The sequence below is a fragment of the Cnephaeus nilssonii genome (genome assembly GCF_951640355.1).
Source record: "Cnephaeus nilssonii genome assembly, chromosome: 19".
Lineage (NCBI taxonomy): Eukaryota > Metazoa > Chordata > Mammalia > Chiroptera > Vespertilionidae > Cnephaeus > Cnephaeus nilssonii.
The window spans coordinates 24,969,650-24,978,923 of record NC_137090.1 but is presented as its reverse complement, the minus strand read 5'-3'; the positions used below and the strand labels follow the sequence as shown (position 1 = coordinate 24,978,923).

Below are 9,274 nucleotides of genomic sequence, written 5' to 3'. Positions count from 1 at the left end.
ACCCTGGTGCAGATGAAGTTTCTGACCAAGTGATACCAAGCTACCAGGCGACCAGAGCTGCCCATCATGAGCTGGTTTTTGTCAGATCCACCCAGTCACAAGGGCAGGCAGGACCAGCAGAGATCCATCATCAGATGGGGATGGTACATTCAAGATCAGCACAAGCGAGCTGCAGGAACAGTTAGCCCCGACGCCCATGTCACACACCAGTGTTACCCCGGCCCTCTCCTCACGCCTATGGCTGCATGAGGGGTCCCTTGAGGCCAGCTGACAGAGGAGGAGAAAACCCAAGCCAAGTTCATAGAGGAGTCAGCTCAGCGCATGTCAGTGTGAGCAATGGCTGCTGGTACTCAGAGACAGGGAAGAACACATTTGGCACCCAGAGGATCCATTGGGGGCATCTCTTGGTGTTTTCATACCCAGTTTTAACAATACATGGGCAAGTATAGCAGCCACGGCTTGAAAAGTGCAGGGTAGCCAAAGGTCAAAAGCCTCCGGAATGAGAGTCTGGGTCACCCACCAAACAAGCCACTTAGACCAGCAGAAACACTAGCCCAGGGTAAGAAGAATCTAGTACAGGTGATGGGGAAGGGGCATGTTGATTATCAGAGCCTTGAGATCAGGAGCCGTAGTTTGTCCCACTAGCCCTTCTCTGATCAGTTTCCCTAGAAAACAATCCACAATCCTAGAGAAGCCAGTAGAGATGGGGCAAAGTCACTATGAGAAGCAAGTGAATCTGGGCAGCTCAGAGGATGGTCTATCATGGATACTGTCCGCCAAGCTCCTACTCTTCAGGGCCACTCACCAGTCCCCCAGCTGCTGAGAATATCAGCTGCTGTTGGCTCAGCGCTTCATCCCCCACTGGACATCGCTTTAACCAAGATAAATCCCCTCCCAGGGACAGCTCTGGCCCATGACTGGCTGATGGGGGGATGCAAAGGCCCAACTCATATACCTTGGGACAACTATGAAGGGCCATCCCACTTGCAGAGCTCCTGCACAATTAGCTGAGGTCTCTATGGCAACCGCATTAGGGAACATCTTCTCTCTCTGCTCAGTCCTACTTTCCTTGCCCCCTTCCACTCCTAATTAAAGTTTTGCATGCAGCTCTCCATCTCAGAGTCTTTTCCAGGGAACCCAACCTGGAAAGGCATCCCCCAAGCTCAGGCAGGGATACTGAGAAACTCAAATGATGCTGACTCGGTTCCTTGACGCAAGGAACCCCAACAATTGTACAGTAACCTACCAATCATCAGTTAAGCCTTTTATTGATCTGCTAGAGGCCCGATGCACGAAATTTGTGCAAGGAGCTCAGCCCTCGCAGCCCCGGCTGCCTCGGCCTTCACAGCCCCGGCTTCGTCTGGACAGTCATTCTGCTGTTCGGTCTAATTAGCATATTAGCTCTTTATTATATAGGATCTTCAGTTTGGTTGTTTTCAACCTGTCCCTTCTCACCAGGGTTCAAGAAAATTACCCAAAGAAAGAGGAATGCAGCCTGAACCACACTTCACTGGTGACTTCCACTCATGTGCCCTTTTTCCTCACTTGAAATCATCTGACTTGGGAAATTTTTAAATAATAGCAAGACAAGGACAAATCCAGGGACCTCTACTAGGGAGCATGGCCAAGCTCGTCCTTCAAAAAGGAAAGGAAGAGAGATTAGCATTTATGATGGCTACAGGGGCTCAGCGTTGCACAGGAATATTTTTAGCAGATGACAGAGAAAAATGCAGGAAACAGGCTGATTGATTGACAGACAGCCCAATTTGTAATCTGGACATCTTTAATAAAGTCTGCAATGCAGGATTATCAATCTTTTCTCACCTCGATTTCTACCCTTCACAAGGAGATGGCCTTGATTTTGGAGGCCAAAGTAAGTGGCTTCTTTATCCAAAGGCTCGCTGTATATGGCCGAGCCCCAGCAGCCTGGGGTCAGTCCTTAGGAACCAAGTCTCATCAACTTTTCGGGAGAAGAGTTTTTCTGACTAGTTACACATAGGGAATCAAGCTCTTTACATAAAGCCTTCCTGTATTTAAATGGAAGCAAAATACAGATGCCAACTTCATCTGGATACTATAATGCTGTTCCAAGAAGCTAAAGTCACAATAAACAAGTTTCATGTGTCAGCTGAATGCAAAGCTCTCTCTATCCACGATCTCTGTTGACTCGAACAACCCCTTGAAGCAGGTGCAGTGCTATTCTTATTCCCATTCTGCAGATGAGCAAATGGAGGCTCTGAGAAGTTACATGATTTGCCTGAGATTACAAAATGTTGTAAGTGTTGGAGCTCGAACCCCAACCCGGTCTATCTGAGGGAGAGCCTGACGTTATACTCCAATATCCTAAGGATTTTTAACAATGGCATCTATATATCATAGCATCGTAGCCCCTTACATTTCAGATTTTAAGACTTACGTATTAAAATTGAATGTTTTCTATGATAATTTTAAAATGGGAGGGTGTATACCCCCCATTTTTGCAGGATAGGGGGGTGGTATATTGCCTGTTATCTATTTTTAGATCTTTTAGTCAATTTGTCTAAAAGTATTTCCTACTTCCATGTGAATAATGAAATCCAAATTATAATTTTATAAACTCACAAATAAAAGCCAAAAGGAAATGCTAGACTGACATGCTTTGTGGAAAATAAACACATTGCAGCTAGAACAATGTCTTTTCTAACTTGCCTAACACCAAGACAAGTGAGATTTCCACATGCAATTCTGCTGCCCAGAATTTCTCTCTTTTTGGGGGACAGGAGGGTGGGCTGGAAGGGGAGAATGGCGGTGAGATAGCTGCATATTTATCCTGTAACAGCTTCTTTTTAAAAAAATATATGTTTTTATTGATTTCAGAGAGGGAGGGAGAGGGAGAGAGAGATAGAAACATCAATGATGAGAGAGAATCATTGATCGGCTGCCTCCTGCATGCCCCACACTGGGGTATAGCCGGCAACCCGGGCATGTGCCCTGACCAGGAATCGAACTGTGACCTCCATGTTCATAGGTCGACACTCAACCACTGAGCCACGCCAGCCGGGCTGGTCTTTGCCACTTTTGTTCATGTTCCCAGATAGCCTGTTCTAGGGCAGGGCCCACAGGAGATGCTGATGGGTAAGCAGGCCCCCCTAAATGCCTGACTTCATGAATTCTCCCTTTTAACATCCACCGGTGTCCTTCTGAGTTCAGGAGCGGACTCAGGCCTGGCCTATAGGAAGAGCTGTTAACTTGCATTTCTGGGCTGCCATTCAGCTGCCCTCTCCAGGCCCGCTTGGGTGGAAGAAGGCAGGCAGGGGCTACAGCAGCTCACAGACCCCAGGCAGGTTGAATGTGAAATGCACTTTACTAGGCCCCTGGGTCTTCCAATGCTGTCCTCACGGAGCCTGAGGCACCCTCTCCCAACACGTCCAGCTGCACAGGAAGTGGGGTGGGGAGAGGGAATACACGGAGTGGTTCATTCTGCTCCAAAGGATCTTGGGTAATGCTTGCCTCTTGAGCTGCTTGCCTCTCCCCCTGCAGCCCAATCCCACTCCCAGCAGCTAGACTATCATCAGGGTAAAGAAAGGGGATGCCTGGGCCTTCAGCACAGGAAGCTAGCTTTATACCAGCCACCTGTTCCTGCTTAAAGTGGGGCAATGAGCCACGTGCAAACCTCTACCAAGAGCAGCTGTGTAGGAGAAGGGAGCGCAGTCTGCTCTTGTCGGGGCAGAGCAGGGCAGACCCTGCGAGCCAGGCTGGCCCTTTTCCTCAGGCCCAGAGAGCTGGTGATTGAAGAGGTGAGTCCCGGATGGCCAGGTAGGGCAGCTGGTCCAGTGGGTGCCCCCTCCGCCCCGACCACGGGTCAGGTCACAGTCCCGCTCAGCTGGTTCTCGGTAGGGGAGGCCTAGGACCCTGAAGACATCCTTCTCAGTGGGGGTAGGAAGCACTCGGCCAGGCCCCACCTTGAGACCTCGGATGTCCTGCACCACAGCTGTGCTGAAGGCAAGCTCGTGCTCTTGGTCTTGTCCAGAGCCCGCATGGAGCAGGTTGAAGTGGGCAGAGCCAGTGAAGTAGAGCAGGGTACACGCAAACTCGCTGTAGGGCACAATGATGATGTCCAGTCGTCAGTGCCGTCCCAGGAATAACCCAGCCCTGGTCCGCGGAGCTGGCACACACCCAGGTACTTCTGCTGCTGACTGTTCTCCTCCTGGCTCACCAAGTCATCGCTCGGGAGCCCTCGCTGTCACCGGCTGTCCAGGAGGCGGCTGAAGATGCCCTGGTGAGACCGGCCATCCGGGTGAGTGAGCCGCACGTCCATATCACCACAGGTTGCTTTTACCCATTGGTAGGAACGCCAAGGTTGAAGGCCTGAGCTGATTCCCAGACTGACTGCTCAATCCCGGTAGCCTCCTCCCTGGGCATGCATTTCAGAAAGTCATGGTAATGCTTCAGGCCGATGGCCTGCTGGGTAGTCAGGGAGGCCCGGTTGCGAATGTCTTCTAAGCTCTGGAAACCCTGATGGTACCACATCTGGACAGTTTTGGTTCCAGCTCCCCAAATATTAGAGAGGAGTTCCAAGACAGGCATGCTATCACTGATGTGGTCCAGCTTCCGCAGATGTCCGCTTTCTAGGATCGCTATAGTCTTCTTGGCCATCCATTTCCCAATCCCAGGGATACTCTAGGCTTCCTGGTAGGAGGTGACGGGCTTGTAGAAGCTCTTAAGGGCATTGATAGCCTTGGCATAGCCACGGGCCCTCCACTTGTCTCCCTGAACATTGTAGGCTTTGGCCAGCACTTCCAGCTTTTCTGTGATGTGGGTGTTGTGGTTGGTCATCTTCTGACTCGAAGGCTGTGCACAGACCCACTTATCCAGACCCTCAGGGGCTGGACTAGGCTCACCATCTCCCTCAGGGGGGATGGGGTAGTGGCCACTGATCAGGGATTCCAAATCAGCTGTGCTAACTTGGGTCTCTTTCCCATCATTGGTTTCATCATCAGAGCCAGGTGGGGCTTGGGTGTTTTGAGCTTCTGTCCTCTGGGGAGGAGATGCAGGTCTAGTGGGAGTAGGTTGTCCTGAGCAGAGCCGCACAAGCTCCAGGAGAAGAGTCCTGGTCTGCCTTACGGAGCTGTGGCTGGTTCAGGTACCTGTTGGGTATGAAGATGCTGAATCCTGGTATGTCCACTAGCCTTCTCTCCTGCAGGCATAAGCTGCGCCAGGCTGACTTTTCCAGCTGAGTGCCTGAGGGCAGTCTAAGGGGCAGAGGGCTTGCTCCCAGTCCATGCCATCATTCACCACAATGTGAGGGACCCCTGGGGCCTGAGCAGAGTCTATGTGGCCACCATGTTGGACAATCTGCTTCTCAAAGAGTTCTGCCCGGGATCGCCCGATGCCAGTGGGCACAACATGGGCCCTCAGGGAACTCAGCCACTCTCTTGCTTCTTCTCTGTCTTCCCTCTTGGGAATCTTTGCAGGTGCTTTTGATGATGGATTGGCATGGATTTTCTTCTGCTTGGGAAATGCCTTCAAGATGCCCCCGGGGTCCATTGAGGTATGGCTGGATCCCAGGCTTTTTAGCAGGACAGCCAATGAGAATGGATGAAGAACAGCTTCTTTTTTATTTTCTGTTCTCTGCAGATAGCTTCAAGCTTTTTTTTAAAAATTTAAACATAATAAGAAAGAAATGCCATTTATTGTTTGTGGTCTGATGGTTTCAATATCTAAAGTCTCTGTCGATCCAGTTCTGTTGCCTGCTTTTGCTGGTTTTCACTCCTGGAGTGGGTTTCCTTGTGTGCCTGGTTATTGTTGACTATCATCCAGGTGTTTTGTGTTTTTTTCAATGTATAGGAATTATCTGAGGCCTAATGTAAAAGCACCTGTGCCCAGAGAGCTGCTTCCCTAACGGAGCCCTACCAGTCCGGGCCCACCCTAAACCAAGTCCAAGGCCTGAGGTTTCCTGCACCAGGACAGGCTGGGTAATCAGAGCCTGGGCTGTAATTCTGCGTGAAGGCTGCTCCACTTCCAGGCCACCCTCTTCCGAGGATGTAGCCTTGGGGCCCCAGCTGACTGTAGTGAGGCCCTCCCTCCCTGGGCTGGCTCCTGGCTTCCATTCTGCCTTCACTTCCCAGCGGGCTGAGCAGCCTGGGATCAGCAGCCCTCAGGGCAAAGGCAGGCAGCCTCTGTTCATTCCCCTCTCTGGTTCCTATTCTTTCCCCTGTTGACCTAGTCCTTTCTTACTGTCTTGTCAGCAATTTCATACTATTTAAGAAGATTTCAAAAAATATTGTATGCAGCTTTCATAGTTGTTCCCAGTAGGAGAGTTGGTCCAGAGAGTTTTCACCGGCCATTGCTAAGAAGTCTCATCCTATAAGTTTCTCAAGAAATAATCGACTCAGACGAAATTTGGGGGCCTAGTAATACTTGAAATTTGATGTGTCTTGAGACAAAATAATAGATTTTTCAGCAAACATATCTTTAACTGTGCCCACTGAGGTCTGCAGTTCACAGGAGGCAGGGTTAGGGTCCTCAAACGAAGGGGGGACCTAGAGGTGGGAAGGGAAGATTGTAAGAGTCACCCCAGCATCAGGCTCACTGGCTCTGCCAAGAGCGGCTGTACAACCTGGCCAGTAATGCAGGCTCCTGGCTGGTTTTCTCAGCTGGAAAATGACAATAACAATAATAATGCCTGTCCCACAATGTTGTCGTATGGATTCAACGAGACTAACTAATACACGCAGAGCCTTTAGCACAACGTTAAGCGTCTGATAAACAGGATGATTATTATTGTCCCTAAGATGCTGATGTCCTCAGACACACGCACACATGTTCACCAGACTGCCCCCTCTTCTCCACACATGCACGCGGACCTAGACGAGAACCACGGCCCCGGTTAATGATGATTTGAATAAATCACTCAGTTCCGATGGTCTGGCTGCTAAGGACATCATTCTGAAGAACTTAAAGGCAGGCCTCCTGGATTTTATCTCCTTTAACTCGTTCTGTGACCTGCAAATTGAAAGGAGGACAATAATTCTGATGTGGACAGGGCCTGGAGATCCTCCCCGATATAAGACAGCCCCGCAGCCACGTGGCAAGTTGTGCTGTTGGGATAAAACAGAAGTCTGTTTGAAAATAATCAAAAATTCTCTCAGGAAGCCCAATTATATTTTTACATCGGGAATCAAAATGCTGGTGCCGCAGCCTTCAGCCTATCATTCACAGGCCTTTTATCCTGTAATTAAGCCAGATCTGCTGCTGGGCTAATTCTTCCCTGAATGACACCACCCTTTGAGCCAGCCCGTATGTCGGCAGAAGACTTCACTCTGATGATCTATTACACCAATACATCACCGCAGTGAGCTGCCTCCTTAATGATTTATCCATAACACATCATCAGAGTGAGGCGCACTCATAATATATTGCTCAATAAGTCTGCGGTGGCCACGGGGAAAGCCACGAGCAGCAGCCGAGTCGGTGCCCTTACATGGCTGGTGTCAGCCCGCGGGGCCCATGCTGGGCTCTCCCTCCCTAAACAAATGTTTATGTAGGTGGGAGGGCTCTCGTGCCAATAGCCTTTTAAAATATGAAGAACCATGACCTTAAGAAAGGCCTATAAATCCAGAGCAGAAAGGCCCGCAGTGGGTAGTGGAGTCCACCCCTCTGAGCCTGTCAGATAGGTAGAAAGCATTTTTCTTTCGGCTCTTACTTAGCAGAAGGCCAGGGCCACTGCACCGCACAACTCCAACGGGCGCCGTTGCATTGTAGTCTGCGCAATGGTACCTCCTAGAGCAGTGGTTCTCAACCTTCCTAATGCCGCGACCCTTTAATACAGTTCCTCATGTTGTGGTGACCCCCAACCCTAAAATTATTTTCGTTGCTACTTCATAACTGTAATTTTGCTTCTGTTAATGCATCGTAATGTAAATATCTGTGTTTTCCGATGGTCTTAGGCAACCCTGCTAGCGGGGTCGCGATCCACAGGTTGAGAACCGCTGCTGTAGAGCCTAAGACCATCGGAAAACACAGATATTTACATTACCATTCATTAACAGTAGCAAAATTACAGTTATGAAGTAGCAACGAAAATAATTTTATGGTTGGGGGTCACCACAACATGAGGAACTGTATTAAAGGGTCGCGGCATTAGGAAGGTTGAGAACCACTGTTCTAGAGTTGTGCAACATGCAGGCCGCGCCTCCTCACATGGCAGCCCTGTAGGAGGCCCTGGTGAACAGCATAGGCTCTGGTATCTGACTGCCTGTTTGAATCAAGGTTCTGGGAATAACCCTACTACGTGGGCTTGCTGTGAAATTGCACAAGGTCATGTATGTAGAACACCTATCACATAGGGAGCACTCAGCAAATGCCAGGCACGACTGACAGCAACTTGAACAAATCCCGAGAGCCAGGAAAGCTGTAGGTCCAGGGCTGGTAGCAGGCAGACCCTGTGTATTGTGCTCTTCATCCTGTGGGGCCCTAATTTTTATGTATGTGCTAGAGGCCCAGTGCACGAAATTCATGCATAGGTAGGGTCCCTAGGCCTGGCAGGCGACCAGGGCTGATCTGTGGGGCAACTGGCGGGGTGACCAGCAGGGCAATCGGGGCCCCCACTCGCACCTGCCTCGGCCTGGCACCACCCACTCGCTGATCGCCCCGCCGGTTGACCCACAGATGGTGACCAGCAGGGCAGTCAGGGGCCCCCGCTCACACCCACCTTAGCCTGGCACCACCTGCTCACCTGCTCCACCATCCCGCTGCAGTCCCGCTCTCCACCAACCTCCCATGTCCCCTCCCCTTCCACCGGCCTGGCCCAATCAGCCCCCATTGGGACTGGCCAGCCAGACCCCACCCGTGCACGAATTCGTGCACTGGGCCTCTAGAACAGCGGTTGCCAACCGGTGGTCCATGAGGTCCAAAATGTAGGCAACCACTGGTTTAAGGAAACCTTTGGAGCAGTGGTCACAAACCAGTGATCCACAGACCACTGGTGGTCCATGAGGTCCAAAAGGTTGGCGGCCGCTGCTCTAGTAAATATATAACAATGATAGCCGGCTCTTCAACAGCATACACAATGCACCGAGCATGTTTTAAATGCTTTATGGATACTAAATTATTCAATCTTCATTCGCTATCATTAGCCCTATTTTGGACATGAGGAAACTGAGGCAAAGGGAGGTTAAGTAATATGCCCAACATCGCAGAACTAGCAGTAAGTGGCAGAGCTAGAGTTTGAACCCTAGTAGTCTGGCCCCAGGGCCATGCTCTTAAACACCACCTAATATCTGTCTAGTCTTAC

General features: G+C 50.4%; 1 pseudogene across 1 annotated transcript; it reads right to left on the bottom strand.

Annotated features, from left to right (window-relative positions):
- Nucleotides 1-235: 235 nt before the first annotated feature.
- Nucleotides 236-5,526, bottom strand: LOC307115456 (DNA polymerase lambda-like; annotated as a pseudogene). Its single transcript has 2 exons — nt 3,836-5,526; nt 236-267 (listed from the first exon to the last, which is right to left on the bottom strand). The product of its transcript is annotated as a DNA polymerase lambda-like (transcript).
- Nucleotides 5,527-9,274: the final 3,748 nt, after the last annotated feature.